The following is a 17,761-nucleotide window of genomic DNA, read 5'->3' as shown; positions in this document are numbered from 1 at the left end:
CCTAAAGTACTGGGGCCCCCCTCTGCCCTCTCCTGCTGTTCCCCAGCTTCTGGCAGGAGTGAGCATGGCTAGAGACTTCTTCCTCCAGACCAAGACCCGTGCAGATCCAGAAAGTGGAGGGATTTCTGGGGCCTGGCCCTGGGACAGGGCAAAAGGGGTTTCCATGAGGCTCCATCCTCACTGTATTTGAAGGGACAGAGTTTGGCTGGGGAAAGAGGCCAGGCACAGAACTGAGGAAAAGGGGAGGCCCAGGGAGGGCAGCTGAGGGACAAGTGCTCCAAGGGAACCACCCCTGCCCATGTGGCCTCAATATATTTGGAATGCCTGTCCCCCTCAGCTCCCTTCCTTCGTCCACAGCCTCCCCTGCCTATTGCTGGCTGGGATAGGTTATGTTGCAGGGAGATCCTTGTGCTGCAGCAGAAGGATGACTACTGGGATTGCACAAAGTTACCCTGACCTGTCAGTCCCTGCTGGGAGGGAAAGTCTGGGAGAGCAGAAGCCCATGCTCCATTTCACCCTGCAGAGCCTTCCCTCTGGTGCTGCACTGGTTCCAGTCTGGGTACAGCCAGCTGACCTGCTCTGCCCCTGAGCTCCCAAGCAGTCCTCAAACAGATCTGAAAGGCTTATAGGAAAGGGGGAGACTTAAGGTTGAGACCCTCCCTGCTAGTGTATTCTGGGTGGGGAAAACTCTGAATATTCATGTTCCCACCTGATCCTTTCCTCCTACTTCTTTCTTTTTTTCTTTTTTTTTTGCTTTTTTTAGGGCTGCCCCTGTGGCATATGGAGGTTCCCAGGCTAGGGGGCCAATCAGAGCTACAACTGCCAGTCTATGCTACAGCCACGACAACACCAGATCCAAGCCACATCTGCAACCTACACCACAGATCACGGCAACGCCGGATCCTTAACCCACTGAGCGAGGCCAGGGATCAAACCTGCAACTTCACGGTTCCTAGTCGGATTCATTTCCACTGCGCCACAACAGGAACTCCCTCTACTTCTGTCTTGACCGCAACCGTATCTCCTCCAGGCTTGAAAAAGGGGGCCGCTCCAGCCCAGGCTGGTCACTGCTCCTATCTCAATCCAGGAAGGCTTTCCGGAGGAGTGACTAATGAATCCTTCCTGGGGGAGGGCAATTTCCCAGCCTGTTTCTACCAGAGGAAAGGCTACAGGTCCCAGGAGAGCCTACCCAGAGGTCCCTGAGAAAGGAGGGAGAGGGTGGGGGCTGACCCAAAAGAGATGGCCCTGCATTTCCCACAACCAGATACTTCAGGCTTCATCACCCCCTCGAAGCCGCTCGTGGCCTGGGAGACACTGATGAACTCTACACAAGATCCGGCACTGTGGGAGTTCCCACTGTGGCTCAATGGGATCTGAGGCCTCTCTGGAGCGCAGGGACACAGGTTCAATTCCAGCCGGTACAGTGGGTTAAGGATCCAACGTTGCCACAGCAGCAGTGTAGGTCGCAACTGTGGCTTGTATCTGATCCCTGGCATATGGGACCTCCATATGCCACGGGGTGGTCAAAAAAGAAAAACCAAAACAAACAAACAAAAGATCCAGCACTCTGGCCCCCGTGGCTCAAGGGATTCTCTGTCCAGGGCTGGACGCTCCGAAGCCAGGCCCTTGGTTTTTCATTCTGTTTCTTCCTCTCCCTTCTCCAGCTTTTTCTCCAATGCCTAGCACCCTGGTGGGCAGTCCATAGACTGTTCTATTTAATTGGATTGAGGGTTTGGGTATGAGGATGGTTGTCCCATCACTGTTTTCAGCCAGGGAGCTCAGAGGGCAGGAGAGACAGGTGTCCTTGGAGCCTCTGGGCAAAATCAAGACTGAGCCCCTCCCCCATCTTTCCTGTAGCCCTTGGGCTTCGCACCATCAGTCCCCCACACGGTGGCCCATCCATTCAGGCTGGGTCAACAGGGTGACAATGAGCAGGTCAAGGAGATGGCGGGGACAGGGGCCAAGGGGGCACCTTCCTCACCCCTTCAGGACAATGAAGCCTCTGCCCCTCAGGGACAGCCCCTCTGATCACCACCATTATTACTCTCAATGCCGGACAATCGGACACTTGCCCACTCATGAACTCTGTCTGTCCAGCCCCAATGCCTGAGCTCTGGGAACAATGATGGACGAGGACTCTGGGCCCCTGCTCGCCCCCCAGAGCCCCAGTGATGGAGGAGCCAAGCTGCACTGCGGTCAGCGTCAAGCCAGCAGAGCCAGAGGCATTAGGGAAGGGTTTCTGGAGGTGGCCACTGTTCTGGATTGGCACAAGTGTCCGTGGGCGACAACAGGGCTTCCTGCCGGACATCTGGCTGGGAGACCCAAAGTTCCCCAGGGGCCTCAGGGTGCTTCTGTGCCAGTGTGGCAGAGCTGCCTGGGCCAGGAGCGGCTCCTCTGACCTCTGGAGGACCCGGCGCTCCAAACCTGCGCAGCCTGGGAAAGGCCTGAGATTCCCCCGCTATTGGGATTCAAATCACGACGCACGGTGGCCTCAGCTCGGGGAGGAATTAGACACGGCGTGGGTGTCCGAAGTGGAGGGCGGTGGCGGTCCCGGGGCAGACTAGCTCCGCAGCCGCATCCTCCCCCGCAGCCCCCGCGCCACCTCACCCCGATATTTCTCTCCCACCGTCAGGATCTCCCCCACCCGCCCGCCGCCCGGCTCCGCGCGCCCCGTCTCCTTTGTCTGGCCCTCCCGCCCGCTCCCAGCCGGGTCCGCCGCGCCGCCCCGAGTGCCCCGGCCCGTGCGCCCGCCGCCGCCGCCGCCGCCCGGGAACAATGCGGGCCAATGTCTCCGGGCGGGCGAGCCGGCTATGCAAATGTCCAACGGCCTGTGAGAATCCCCCTCCGCCGCCGCCCCGGCTTCCACCGCCTGAAAGGGGTTGGCGGCCAGGCCCGGGCGGGGGAGGCGGTCACTGCATAGGGATGAGCTGTCGTCCCGGAGCGCCCGCCCCGGACAGAGCGCCATTGTCTATATGCCGCCGTCTGATCGCCGATCGAGTACGCCAGCCAGCCCGGGGAGGAAGGGAGAAGGCGACCCAAACCAGGCTTTGGGGCCAAGGAGGGGTGGTCATCTCTTCCCTCCAGATCTACTCGTCTCCTCCAAGAGCCTTGCCTTTGGGGGTCAGACCGTGGTGGGCTCCCAGCTTGGCTCCCCCAAGCACTAGCTTGGTGGCTCGCACAAGTCAGTTCATTACTCTGAACTGCTGTTCTTGGAGGTTAAACCGAGTCCAGAGTTGATGCTTTTCCCATCCTCCCCGTCTCCATTCATTTTTTTCACATTACATGGACCAGAGGTGTCTCTGGAGCCCATTCCCTTTCAGAACATTGAGGGAAATACTCATGGTTTCGCCAAAGCAGGTTACTGGACAGAAATGTCCCAAGGGAGTCTCTCTGACCCGTAAGCCCTGGACCCAATCAGGACTTCCTGCTTCCTTCTGCCACCCACCACCAGTTAAGTAGGCCCACTTTTACTGGGAGAAACCCAGCCATGCAGGACTGAAATTAACTTCTCCAGGAGATCCCGTCGTGGCGCAGTGGTTAATGAATCCGACTAGGAACCATGAGGTTGCGGGTTCGATCCCTGGCCTTGCTCAGTGGATCTGGTGTTACCATAAGCTGTGGTGTAGGTTGCAGAAGCGGCTGGGATCCCATGTTGCTGCGGCTCTGGCATAGGCTGGCAGCTACAGCTTCAATTCAACCCCTAGCCTGGGAACCTCCATATGCCGTGGGAGGGGCCCAAGAAATGGCAAAACCTCCATATGCCGCGGGAGAGGCCCAAGAAATGGCAAAAAGACCAAAAAATAAAAAATAAAAAAACAAATGAAATAAACTTCTCCAGTGATACAGAGCTTGGGGTGGTGGGGAGCTGTGGAGGCGGGGGTTTGCCACAGAAAGTCCCCTTCCACAAGTGAAAGAGGTACAACCCTCTACCCCAACCCAGGAGCTTGTGCCCATCTGACACAGGGTACTGGTCTGACCTTGGAGGAAAATACCTGGACAGTAGACAAGGGACCGTAGGCTGGGAGCAGGGTCATTCTAGCTGGGAACTTGACCCCCTGGTCTTGGGTACTTCAAGGCTGGGCTCCAGTAAATGGGTTTTCGCCTCTGCAAGGTGCAGGACCTGAGTCCACCTTGCCTAAACTCCCACACAGGTGCGTGATCAAAAGCTGATGCCGCTCAGGTGGGACCTGTTTCCGAGATGGTACCTGGGCCTTTGAAGCAGTGATGTGTCTAGGACTCATAAGGTTTTCAGGGCAAAATCAATGGGGGCAACATCAAAATTAGAATTTGTTCCAGGCAGTCCAGGTTCTCAGTCCCCCTAAGGCAGGAGAGAGCTGACTGGGGGGGTGGGGGAAGGCGAGGGGGAGAAGATACCGGTAGGGCAGCAGACAGTCTTCCAGGAGAGCAGGGGTGGGGCTCTTCATTTATGGTTTGGTCCAGGCTTCACTAAGATGGAGCTCTTCCTTCCATGTTCCTGGATTCTTGGGGATCCAGGTACAATGTACATGGCAACCCCATTCTGGGGAGGTGGAGGTGGGGTGGAGGCAGTGGAGCCTGGCCCCCTGCGATGGCATTTAGGAGACTATTAGATAAGGGAAAGTTGGTCAGGGGAGGTGGGCTGGGAGCTGAGGCATTTCATGGTGCCAGAGAAGCAGCCAGAGTTCTGTCCACCCCTACACCCTACCTTTGGAAGTGGGCCTTCCTGCAATGCCTCACCACATCTTGGCTCCAGCCCCAGAACCCTCCAAACCATTCTGATCTGGGGCTGCCCAGCCTCATGAAAATTCTTCCAGGGACCCCAAAAGCCACCTCTGGAAGAAGCCACACCCAAGTCCTCACAGGTCTGCACACATGGCTAGAGCCCCCGCCCCCTGAGCCCCAGAACACACCCTCCCTCCCTTGACCCGCCTTCTTCTCAAGGGCATTTGCAGATGCCCTTGTTTGGGGCGGTCCCCACAAGAGGTTTGACTAGAGATCCCTGCCCTGAAAGTGGCCAGCTCTCTTTGGCCCAGATTTCTGGGGCTTTCTGGCCTGTGCTGGATGATCTTTGCAAGGTCCCTAAGCAGGGGCCAAGCAGACCCAGCTTGGCTCCGAGGCTGAGAGAGGAAGTGGGCTTTGTTGTGCTGGGGCATCGGCTGGATTCTTAAATTCCCTTTTCCCACCCTGCTCTTCTTGGCAGGAGAGCCCTCAGCTGGAGAAGCTGCCCCCACCCCCACCCCAGGGTCCCCTCCTTCCCAGCTCAGCAGCATCCATCTCCGTCTCCCCAGAGCCAGGAATGTGGCTCCAGGACACTGTGGGGCTTGTTTCCCAATCCCCTTCTAGCTCATTTCACTCAGGCTTTTACAGGCTCGCCTTCATCCCACAGGCTGCTGTCTGGGTTCTGGCTCTGAAGGCACAGACAGAGGTCTCCCCTCCTCCCTGCAATTCCTCACGCTTCATTTTGTCCCAACACCATCTGAGGAGGCTGCGCCACGGGGGGTCAAGAAACCCCGGTGTGGGAGCTGGTGGGGGGCCAGGGTCCCCCTTCTTCTCATCTCCCCAGTCACTGGCTGGCCTCTGCTACAACTGGACCTTACAGCTGCACGGTATCTGCAAGCTCTATGCAGGGTCGGCAAGCCATCCGTCCCCTCACTCGCATTGCTGTCCACGCCCCGCAAGCCTCAATTATTAGTAGAATTAGTACCGGGCTTCTGGTTGGCAGTTGCTAATTAAGACCATTTATAAACGTGATTATTAATGCTGGGGCTGGCTGCAGCCGTCAGCATCTATCACTCGCACCGCTGGCGAGGTGCTAGCTCCGGGGTGGCTTCCGCCTGCCTCCATCTTGAGAAGGGCTGCTCCCTTTCCCCGCCTGCCCCCCCTGGCTTCTGACCTTCAAGGCCAGGGCTGGTGGGTACAGAGGTTTGGAGGGGCTTGAGCTGAGACTTCCAGTAGAGACGGAGGGGGAACTTTCACTCTAGGGTGCCCCCAAGCGGGAACGCGCGGGGAAAGGGGGTGGTGGTGATGTGAGTCACGTGATGCCAATATCTTTCTTCCCCATGATGTTTGGGGCTGGGTCAGAATGGAGCTCAGGGAAAACTGTGGGGAGAGCTCGGCTGCACCCCCTAATGTGCACCTCTGCTTTCTCAGAAACCCAAAAACTGGCTTTGCCTCCAGCCAGGTGACATAATATTGGAATTTCTCCTCCTGTGGTTGGGGGACCATTTCAGTGAGACAGTGACACACTGCCTACAAGAGAGCAGGATGCTTCTGAGTGAAACATTTAACCTCACAATTGCTGAGTACTGACCAGGTGCCAGGCCTTAGGGATAGCTCAGAAATGACTCCTCCTGGAGTTTCCGTCATGTCACAGTGGAAACGAATCTGACTAGGAACCATGAGGTGGCGGGTTCGATCCCCGGCCTCGCTCAGTGGGTTAAGGATCCCGCGTGGCTGTGGCTGAGGTGTAGCCTGGCAGCAACAGCTCTAATCGGACCCCTAGCCTGGGAACCTCCATGTGCCATGAGTGAGGCCCTAAAAACAAAAAAAAAAAAAAAAAAAGAAAGAAAGAAATGAATCAACCCTTGCAGGGGACTGTCCTGTAATCCCTCCAGATGGATGAGTTCTGCCTCTTCTGTAGACCCCCTCATCCCCTCATTTTAGCCAGCCTCACAGTGTATTGTCAGGAGCCGTCTGCATACCTGCTCACCGGGCTGGCTGGACCTTGCGTTTCTCTACAACAGGAGCTGTACTGCCCACAGTAAAAGGCTTTGTTGACGCAGCCTTCCTGCCCCTCTCCCTCCCCTCTGACCTCCAGTTTTCGGCTTTCAGAGCAGGATGTGTGGCACGGAGCCCTTGGTCCATTTTTGCCTCAGTTGGACCCAGTCAGCCAGGATTTAGAGGAGAGGGTAGGTGGCCTGGCGGGCAGGGCTGGGTCCCTGAGGGGGCCTTCCAAAGGAGCCAGTCGGCTCTCAGCAGGCTTGTCTGGGCCCCTCAGGCCCAGCCTGGCCGCTACACCCCCTCCCCATCCACTCATGTCCCCAGAAGTGGCCCAAGGTGGCCCAGGAGGCTTGGGAAGGGACCCTCCCCCACACACCTGCTCTTCCGCCATTCTTCTCCACTCGGACTTCGTCTTGACTTTTTCCTGCAGCTTTTGAGGGAAGGATCCACCAAGACTTTGGTCTCCCCCAACCCAGGGAAAAAAAAGAGAGAGAGAAAAAAAAAGTCCTGAAAACAAAACCCCTACAACAACCTTAAAGCAGGAGAGATTGGTTGGAAGGCTTTTAATCCCTTAATCCCTCTCAGATGGGCCTTGAGACGCTAATGATTTTCCTAATTATTCCCTCCCATTTTCCCATCGCTCTGTAAGGACTTTCGAGAGGAGTGAAATTCCGAGTGAGCGGGTGCGGGATGAATGGTGGGCCCACCTCCCCCTAGATGAAGCCCCCGAGTCCAGGCGGCTGGAGAGGTGGGGGAAGGGCCAGGAGTGCTCCAGCTGGGGCTAGGGCTTCCCTGCCACTGACACCGTGTGCAAGGCGGGCCTGGGACAATGAGGCTGTCGGGGGCTGCCTGAGAGGGCCAGGTGTGGGGCTGGGGTCCCCTCAGTGTGAATGGCCCTTTATCCTGCCTGGAGGATGGGAGTGGAGGGTCTCTTTGTGTCCCCCAGGAAAGGGCCCTCTGGGTGATAATCACCCTGGGAGGGAGGTGGAGGTGGTGATAAGGGTCTCTAAAGGGGGCCTCCCCAGAGAACAGTTGGTCATTCAGGCCTTTGGCCCTTCTCTTGTTCCCAGCAGCCTGGGATCCTGTGGCCCATCCATGGGGGTGGGGGTGAGGGTGAGGGGCAGGCCAGCAAGCATGGCCTGGCTCTGGGCTCAAGACCCCTCCCCATCACCGTGGCCTGCTAGACTAGGTTCGGTGCAGGGGTACCCTCTACAGGAAACCACCCCCAGACACCCTTCCCAAACCCCACCTGGCCTTGGGTACCCTGGGGCCTTGCCCCATGTCCACCAAGACAGAGTTTCTGAAAGCATGCTTTGAGGGATTCCCTTCGTGGCTCAGTGGCTAGTGAGTCCAGACTGGGAACTATGAGGTTGCGGCTTCAATCCCTGGCCTCCCTCCCTCGTGGGTTAAGGATTCAGCGTTGCTGTGAGCTGTGGTGGAGGCCAGTGGCTGCAGGTCCAATTTGACCCCTAGCCTGAGAAACTCCATATGCCGGGAGTGTGGCCCTAAAAAGAAAAAAAAAATTAAGAGCAGACCTTGACCCTGGCTTGTTGTTCCACTTTATGAAACACTTGCAGAGGAGTTCCCGTCATGGTGCAGCAGAAACGAATCCAACTAGGAACCATGAGGTTGTGGGTTCGATCCCTGGCCTTGCTCAGTGGGTTAAGGATCCAGTGTTGCCGTGAGCTGTGGCATAGGTCGAAGACGTGGCTTGGATCTGGTGTTGCTGTGACTGTGGCATAGGCTGGTGGTTACAGCTCCAATTAGACCCCCTAGCCTGGGAACCTCCATATGCTATGGGTGTAGCCCTAAAAAAAAAGACAAAAAATAAATGAATAAATAAATAAATAAATAAACACTTGCAGAGATGCTCATTCTACTCCTACAAACTCCCTGTGGGTTGAGGGCATCAGCCTCATTTCCCAGATGACAAAACTGAGGTTCAGAGCAGTTAGGAGACACGGGTGAGTTCCCACAGCCAGTGGAGGCAAAGCTGAGATTAGAGCCTGGTCTTCCAGTCCCACGCACAGGGTGTTTGCACTTGCGCCCTTGGCCTGGAGTCTCACCTCCCAAATGACCCCCTGGCTGCCTTCCTCATCTCCTTTGGTCTTTGCTCAAATCACATCCTCCAGGAAAGGAGGAGTCAAGTCTGGGGGTTGCTTCAAAATGACATGGGAGGTGGGGAAGAGTAGGCAGAGGTGCAGATGAAATAAGAATGAAACTGGATGTCTGTTTATTTTTGCATCTATTTAAAATTTTCCACAAGAAAAGGTTGATCAAATTCTGGCCTTCTGGAAGCATCTTATTTTATTTTTAATTCTTATTGTTGGCTTTTTTGTTGTTGTTGTTGTTGTAGTTGTTGTTGTTGCTGTTGCTATTTCTTGGGCCGCTCCTGCGGCATATGGAGGTTCCCAGGCTAGGGGTCTAATCGGAGCTGTAGCCGCCGGCCTACGCCAGAGCCACAGCAACGCGGGATCCGAGCCGCGTCTGCAACCTACACCACAGCTCACGGCAACGCCGGATCGCTAACCCACTGAGCAAGGGCAGGGACCGAACCCGCAACCTCATGGTTCCTAGTCGGATTCGTTAACCACTGCGCCATGACGGGAACTCCATTGTTGGCTTTTTTAGGGCTGCATCCTCAGCATATGGAGGTTCCCAGGCTAGGGGCTGAATCTGAGCTGCAGCTGCCTGCCCGCGCCAAAGCCACAGCAACGCAAGATCCCAGCCGCATCTGCAACCTACACCACAGCCACAGCAACGCCAGATCCTTAACCCACTGAGTGAGGCCATGGATCGAACCTGCCACCTCGTGGATACTAGTTGGGTTCATAACCCATTGAGCCACAATGGGAACTCTAAGCACCTTTTAGATTGAATTCCCCACCAGACTCCGGCCCTTTATGTCCCCTTTTCTTTCTATTTTTTTTCCCAGATGATCATTCATCATCATCTCTATGTATTTTGCTTGTTTGGATTCGTGAGGCCAGAGCAGCACCTGGCACTTAGGGGGGCGCTCGGTCCACGTTAGCAGAGGCCCAGATGACCTGGGTTTGCAGCTGAAGGCTCTTGGCTGAGCTGCCTGGAAGCAGAGAAAGGCGTTCTATCGGCTTGGGTTTCTGGCCTGTGAGGTCCTTCAGCACCTGGAGCCACAGCCGGAGGGTCCTTCCCAGCGCCCCCCAGTCTGGGCTAAGCCCCTAAGTGTCCCATTATGCACCATTCACTTCTCACTTTGTCGGGCCTGTCCGCAGCCGCTGCGTCCTTTTGTCAGAGGGGCCTGGGAGTGCGAGGGGCTATTACCACAAGGCCTCATTATTCCCAGGCAGAGCAATAATGAGGAGTCCCTTCCCCAGGCTAGCACATTTTGCAGGGTCCCTCCCATTTAATAACTATAATAACAACCAGCATTTATGAGCCCCTGTTTCGTGCCCCTGCCGAGCCAAGCACTTTACATACATTATCTCATTTAATTCTCCCAGCAGCTCTGGCAAATAGCTACTCTTTGTATCCCCATTTTTCAGATCAGAATGCTAAGACTGGGTGCCCAGAGCCCCTTTATCCTTGGCTCAGCCACACAGGGGGAGGTAGGGCAAGGCTGCATCCATGCCTGGTGGGATACGGATGCACAGACACGGGAGGTGGCCTGGGAGAGAGCACACGGTGGATTAGCAGGGCCCATGGCTGGGCTGGGTGGCAAGAGTCCCTCGGACATGGGCAGAGGAGGGAGAGCAGCAGCGCCCAGGGCAGCCAGGCTGTCACTGTGCCCCTCCCAGGGACAGCTGCTGGCTCGGGGAGCTTCAGTGATGTGCCACAAAGATGAGGTGGGGGTGGGGGGACGGGGGGGCTAGTGAGAATCCAGGGGCTCTTCCCACAATGCCCACCCAGTGAGAGGGAGCGTTGTGCTCTCTGGGTGGACACGGAAAGGCTCTTGGAGGACTCGGGCAGAGTGCAGGGTACAGTGACCAGGCCCTGGGAGGAGGCAGGGGCAGTGTGGGAGAAGGGCGAGGTGGAGGGAAGGAACTAAAATCCCACTGTTTGTTCCCCAGTGAGCAGTCTCGGGGGTTCTCTAATGCTCTAGCTTTTGGGGTTTAACACTGTCTTTCCCAAGCCTTTAAAAAAGATGGGGAGTTCCTGTCACAGTGCAGCGGAAACAAACCGGCTAATATTCATGAGGACACAGGTTTGATCCCTGGCCTTGCTCCATGGGTTAAGGATCCAGCATAGCCGTGGGCTGTGGTGTAGGTCACAGATGTGGCTTGAGTCTGGCATTGCTGTGTCTGTGGTGTAGGCTGGCAGCTACAGCTCCAATTCAGCCCCTAGCCTGGGAACCTCCATATTTTGCTGAGGCAGTCCCAAAAAAGCAAGATAAATAAATAATTTTTAAAAGATGGAATAATTAATATTTAAAATTAGCTTTATTTCTTTTATTTTTTTTTTTCCGCTTTTAAGGACCACACCCACAGCATATGGAGGTTCCCAGGCTAGGGGTCTAATCGGAGCTGCAGCTGCCGGCCTACACCACAGCCACAGCAATGCCGGATCTGAGCTGCATCTGCGACCTACAACACAGCTCACAGCAACACCAGATCCTTAATCCACTGAGCAGGGTCAGGGATCAAACCCGAATCCTCATGGGTGCTAGTCAAATTCGTTTCTGCTGAGACTCGACAGGAACTCCAGCTTTGTTTCTGAATAAGTCATTTCTTACTTTAAAGGCACAAAATCACAAAAACTTAGAGGCTCAAAAGGATGCACTATACAGTAGTTTCCCTCCTGCATCTGTCTCCACCACCCAGTTCTAACCCCAGGGACAACCGATGTTTTTGCATCTGTCCAGAGCTACTCAGGCCTTTTCTTTTTTTTCTTTTTTTCTTTTTAGCCGAGACCACGGCATTCGGAAATTCTCTGAGGCAGGGATTGAATCAGTGCCACAGCAGCGACCTGAGCCCTTGCAGTGACAATGCCAGATCCTTAACCATCAGGCCACCTGGAAACTCCTACTCAGTCTTTAGTTATCAAAGTAAACACTTGCCCCTCACCAAGCCACTCACTTACTTACTGAATGCGTGGTAAGCACCTTCTCAGCCAGCCTCTAGGAGAGAATCCTCAACTCTGAAGGGGTTAGGTGTTGCCGGGGAGAGGAAGTTATCTCAGAAATGCAGAAACAGGAGTTCCCGTTGTGGCTCAATGGTTAATGAATCCGACTAGGAACCATGAGGTTTCGGGTTCCATACCTTACCTTGCTCAGTGGGTTAAGGATCTGGTGTTGCCATGAGCTGTGGTGTAGGTTGCAGACATGGCTTGGATCCCGCGTTGCTGTGGCTGCGGTGTAGGCCAGCGGCTACAGCTCCAATTAGACCCCTAGCCTAGACCCCCGCAGGAGCGGCCCTAGAAATGGCAAAAAGACAAAAAAAAAAAAAAAAGAAATGCAGAAACAGTGTAGAAGGGATGGCTTTCCAAGCAGAGGGAACACTATATGCACAGGCTTAGTGGTATACACCTGATGCGTGGCCAGGGTCCTAGTAGGCTTCCTGAATGAGACACGGGGGTGACACTGGACTCCCTTTGTCAGGGGTCTTGGTCCTCAGTCTGCATGCTCTTGGCCCTCAGCCTGAGGTCTCTCAGAGCCTAGAGAGGGTTTGTCCATCTGTCCCTTCCTAGAAAGGAACCTTTGGAATTCCCATCATGGTGCAGCGGAAACGAATCTGACTAGCATCCATGAGGATGTAGGTTCAATCCCTGGCCTTGCTCCATGACTTAAAGATCCAGCGTTGCTGTGTGTGCTGTGGTATAGGTTGCAGACTCAGCTCTGATGCAGTATTGCTGTGGCTGTCGTGTAGACCAGTAGCTACAACTCCAATTTGACCCCTATCCTGGGAACTTCCGTATGCTGTGGGTGTGCCCTAAAAAGACCAAAAAAAAAAAAAAAAAAAAGAAAAGAAAAGAAAAGAAAAAGAAAGGCGCCTATGCCGGTCCGTAGGACCCCTGATGTCTGCTTAGCCAGGCAGCTGGGCCCAGCTCTAGTCCGGAGGCGGAGACCCGCTTTACCATGTTCGTGAGGGTTAAGCGGTTTAGAAAGTGTTTTGTACAATGCTTGACACACAGATACCTTTATGGTTGATGTGGGCTGTTTTCATTATTTTAAGGACACCAGCCCCTATCTCAATGTCCCCTCTCTGTGGGGACCTAAATATCCTCTTTGCTTCTTCCTGGCTCCCCAAAATCTTCTCCAGGCCTCCCGGAACTCCGTTAGACCTCCACCTTCCCCTCGGTTTCTCAGGAAGGGCAGTAGGGGGAGCCTCTCCGCACAGGACCCTGTGAATTGAGGTGTTCAAAGTGGAGAGAAAGAGGCCCCCTCCTGGCCCCTCGGCTCTGCCTCTTCTCACCCACCCTCCTTGAAAAACCCCACCCCCACTCATTACCAAGCCGAGCAGCCAGGCCCTGGCTAAAGCCCTGGCGAAAGGCAGCAATTAGATCGTTAGCACCAGCCCCAACCCACCTGCTTGGAGTCCCTCAAACACGTTTTAATTATAATCCCTTAATCTCCCTCAGATGGCGAGGCTGGCTCTAGGGCTTTTGCCCCAAGCAGCCCCCTTCCCTCACTCTCTTCCTCCAATTAAGGGGTCCTCCCATCAGAGAGCCCCTCTTCCAGCTAAAGGCCTCCCCTCCTGGGAGCAGCCACCTCCTGGGCTCTGTCTCCCTTGATGGGAAGTGGCCCCAGATGGCAGGCTGGGTCTGCCTGAAGTTCCCAAGGGGGTAGCTGAAGCCCCCCCCCAACCCCCAGCCGCCTCGGGTGGGCTGTGTGCCTCCTGCCTGGGCACAAGCTGAGATGTCTGGGGCCCCTTGTCTCTCCCCTGGTCGCCCCTTGTCCTGGTTTCTCTGTGTCTTCTGGGCAGCATCTCCCCTGGCCGTTTCACAATGACTTCTATTTTCCTGTCAATCCCTCCAGGCCACCCTGTCCAGGCCAGCTGTCTCCTTGGCGATTCTGTCTAAGAGTCGCCAGGTTCTGTCACAGGTGGAACTGAGGCCAGAGCCCTGATGGGATGTCTCTGGCGGCAGCCCTACGGTGACCTCCAGCTGACCTTGGCAGAGCATGGCCTTGCTCTGCTGCCCCTCAATCCCACCAGGGCTCTGGGACCCTCTGTCACCTTGGGGCTGGCAGAACATTGAGCGGCCTCTATCCCTGAGCTTCGAGCAGGGCAGAGGCAGGGGGAGGGACAAGATGACCCAGCATGTGGCCCTGTCTGAAGTCGAGCCTGGATGAAGCTCTTTCCTGGGAAAGTTCTGTCACTAATTGACTTGCAAATGCCTTGTTTGTCCCCAGATTCATAATTAGTGCTAAGGATTTCTAGGGCCCCATCCTGGAGGGGGCTTTTTTGGGGGCAGCCTGTTCCTCTCCCTTCTCTGAGGTCGGCTGGGCTGGGGGTGGGCAGAGCTGGGCACCGGTGCCCAGCTGCCGTCCAGCGTTCCCACGGCTCTGGTGCCAGCATGTGAAAGGCGAGGTGCGGGGGGCGCGGGGGCCGGGGCTCCCCGCCATCCTTCAGCCGGGACCAGGGCCAAAGCCCTGAGGCTCCAGGAAACGACAGAGCTGGGGAGTGGGCAGTGGCAGCGGGTAGGGGCCGGCTGGCACCCCCAGGAAGGAGAGCCCAGCCGGTGCCTGGGCTGGCATTGGCCAAGCCTCCAGCATGATGAATGGGCCAACAAGGGGCCTCTCTTCCCCATGGCTTCCCCACAAAGGCCTTGGCTACACCATTGGATGTGGGGGGCCGGGGGCCACCGGAGGAAGAGGAGAGGCTATTCTCAAAGACACCCCCACTCCCAGCTTCTGCACTCCCAGGAAGGGGCCCTGGGCTGGGGGCCCAGTGCCTTGGGTTCAGGCCCAGCTTGGATTTGGATCTGCTGAGTGAGGAGGGCAACCCTCCCAATCCCTCTGGGCCTCAGTTTCCCCCACTGCCTAATCCCTGGCATCCTTCCCTGGTCCTGATGGCCCTGATGTCCCCCTCCTGCTTTCTGCCCATTCGGCTATGCTCAAGCCCCACCTCACCTTCCACGGCCAGTTCCCAGCCTTCTGCAGGGCCCACCTGGGCCTAAGACCCAGCCAGATCTCCCCTCGGGTGTATCAGCATCCCTTACCCACCCCTAAGGCCCTTCCATTCCCCTCAGGTTAGGAGAAGCTGCTTGCCCAAAGGAGTAGGAAGAGTCTAAGCCGTGGCTGCCTGCCATGGAGTCAGACAGGCCAGGGCAATGCTGTTGCAAACTGTGTGACCTGGACGTGTCAGTCTGTCTGGGCCTCATCTGTGAGAGGCCTCACAGGGTTATCACCCGGAACAATGAGACTGTGAGTGGAAGACACTCCACGTGGGACCTGGCACAATGTGGATGCTCAGTCGAAGTTTTTTTTTTCCTGCCTCCCTCTGAAAGCTTTCTGCAGTCTGTCTGCATTTCTGGGTGCCTGAGATGTTCTTTCACGGTCCACCCCCATCTTTTTTGCCAGGCTCTCTCAGCAGCTGCTCTATATTTCCCATTTCATCTCCAGTTCCTTTCCCAGAACTGGCCATTTTCCTTTGGTAAGTCCTTCCCGAAGTCTAACCTTCTGTTACAGGCTGCTCCTCCCCAGGCCTGGCCTCTTCCCAGGCTGCCCTGCAGCTGGGGCCCTGAGGGAAGGGGGTAGGGGTGGACTCTATGGTAACCCTGAGAAGAGAATGCCCTCTTTCCTCATCTGCATACAGACGGTCTCATTTGCATACAGACAGACCTCATCTGCATATGCTCAGTGGGACTCTGAGAGCACATTCCTAAGTGTCCGCCTGGACCCTCCCATCCCAGTCCTGGCATCCTTGTGGAGGCAGGGGCCCCTCCCCACCCCTTCTGCCCCTGTCTGGGTCTGGGTCTTTCTGTTTCCAAAAGGCAGTGGACCCTCTGTGGCCCCTCTGCCACTTGCTGTCACCAATGCCCTGCAGTCCTTTCCTGTGTTCCAATAAGTCCTTGCTCCCACCTCCTCTGCCTGCCCCGGCTCCTTCACCAGGAACCTCCTTTCTAAGCCAGGAGGCCTGGGCCACTAGTGGGAGCAGAGGACTGGCCCCGGTCACCGGCTGTCTCTCCTATGCCCAGGCCTTCCAACACAGAAAGGGTAAGGAAGCCATGGAAGGTTGATGCTTAGGCTCTGGGATCCAAACAAAAGCAGAGGAAGGGGGAGGGCAGACACAGGCAACCTCCTTTATGTGATGTGTGCCAGATCCTGTCTCCATTCGCCCTTCCTCCTGGGACTGATCCCCAGGGCCCCATTGGGTCCCTGCAAGGCCCTGCAGCAGGAAGGATCCTGAAAAGAGGTCTGGGAGCCTCAGAAGCACTTGCCTGGCCTGGTAAGCCCAGGTTCAGCCCCTCGAATAGAATTATGTCAGATTGTGATGCAAATGGAACTGTCTTTTCCTGGCTGCATCCTCGTCCTCAATCCACCCTCCTAGATAGACCTTGTCCTTGTGGGGGACTCTGGGGCTCCTTAAAATGTATGTTTGGGGAGGCTGGATCTCTCCTGATGGGCCGCCAACATGCTGAGGACTTTGGACCCAGACCGTCCTCTCTCTGGCCTCAGTTTTCTCTGTAAAATGTGGTGCTGGGCTAGACCAGGTGGCTCCTAATGTATTCTTTCTTTCCGGAAACCGTGCCCAGGTGCCTAGCCAGCATTCTATATGCCATTTGAGTAGGTGCAAGGATCCCCTGAGGTTCATCTTGACCTCAGGCTAGGAGCCCTGGTCTAGAGGAGCTAAAAATGCTGTAGTCAGAGTTTATATGGAAAGGGGCAGGGTGTAGACTTGTGTGCTTGGTGGCGTATAGAGTATCTTAGGGAGGACACAGGTACCAGTGGTTGCCTTTTGAGGAGGTGGGAGGCTGGGAACAGAGGTGGGAAAGAGACATACTTTGCCTTTTGTGCTGTTAGACTCATATATTATCTTAAGTCTTTTTATTTAGAAAACTTTCAGCTCTAATTCAAGCTCTAATTTCATGGAGGAATTGTCATTAAATGGGGGGAAGAACTTTTTAGAGGGTGGTGGAAAGCTTAGAAGGTGCAGGCGTTCTGGATTTTCCTAACGTTTTGCAGCAGTAACTCTCCAGAGAGTGAGAGGGAGGCTCCTTGGGGGGTGGGGAGAGAGCATGTTTTATACAGATGTGTGATGGGGAAATGAGGTCAAGAGCACATCTTCTTGCCATAGTTCCCCTACTCCCTCAGGTTCCCTACCAGGAATGGTTGGGAAGTCCTATCTGCTGTCTAATAACCTGAATCCCTCTTGCTAGGCATATTCATCCCTTTCCGTCTCTACTGAGGGTGGATGGAGAGAAAGCAGGAGTGTTCTTTCTCTGTGTTCTCTTCAAACCCAGAAAAACATTTCTTTTTCTTTTTTTTTTTTCTTCTCTTTTTAAGGCCGAATCCACGCCATATGGAGGTTCCCAGGCTAGGGGTCTAATTGGAGGTGTAGCCGCCAGTCTACACCACAGCCGCAGCAATGCCAGATCCAAGCCACGTCTGTGACCTACACCACAGCTCACGGCAATGCCAGTTCCTTAACCCACTGAGCAAAGCCAGGGATCGAACCTGCAACGTCAAGATTCCTAGTCAGATTCGTTTCAGCTGCGCCATGACAGGAACTCCCAGGAGGACATTTCTAAGCAAAGGGTCCCTTCATGGCTGAGACAGAGGGCCACTCAGTGACCTCCTACACAAGCACCCTGGGGGAGCAACCCCACCCTGTCCCAATCTCTTGGTCCTTGGGATGGCAGCTAGGGGCTTCCTTGGCTGGGAGCATCAGCCCACCACTCTGAGTTGGAACTGACTGTCAGGGATGGTGTTCCCAGGAGAGTTGGGGTGGCTGAGAGAGGCGGAAGGAGCCAAGGAGATCTTTCCTCCCCAGGCACCCCCCACCCGCCGTGGGAATCATCTTAGTGAGGCTGCCCCCTTCTGTGGCAATGGTAGTTTCTACAGTGCTGGTCTCTTAGAGGGAGCGTGACACCGCCCTCCTCTCATTCAGCCCCTCCCCTGCCCAGGTACATCCACTACCACTGGTAC

Source organism: Phacochoerus africanus, chromosome 6 (assembly GCF_016906955.1).
Source record: "Phacochoerus africanus isolate WHEZ1 chromosome 6, ROS_Pafr_v1, whole genome shotgun sequence".
NCBI lineage: Eukaryota > Metazoa > Chordata > Mammalia > Artiodactyla > Suidae > Phacochoerus > Phacochoerus africanus.
This window is presented reverse-complemented; position numbering follows the sequence as displayed.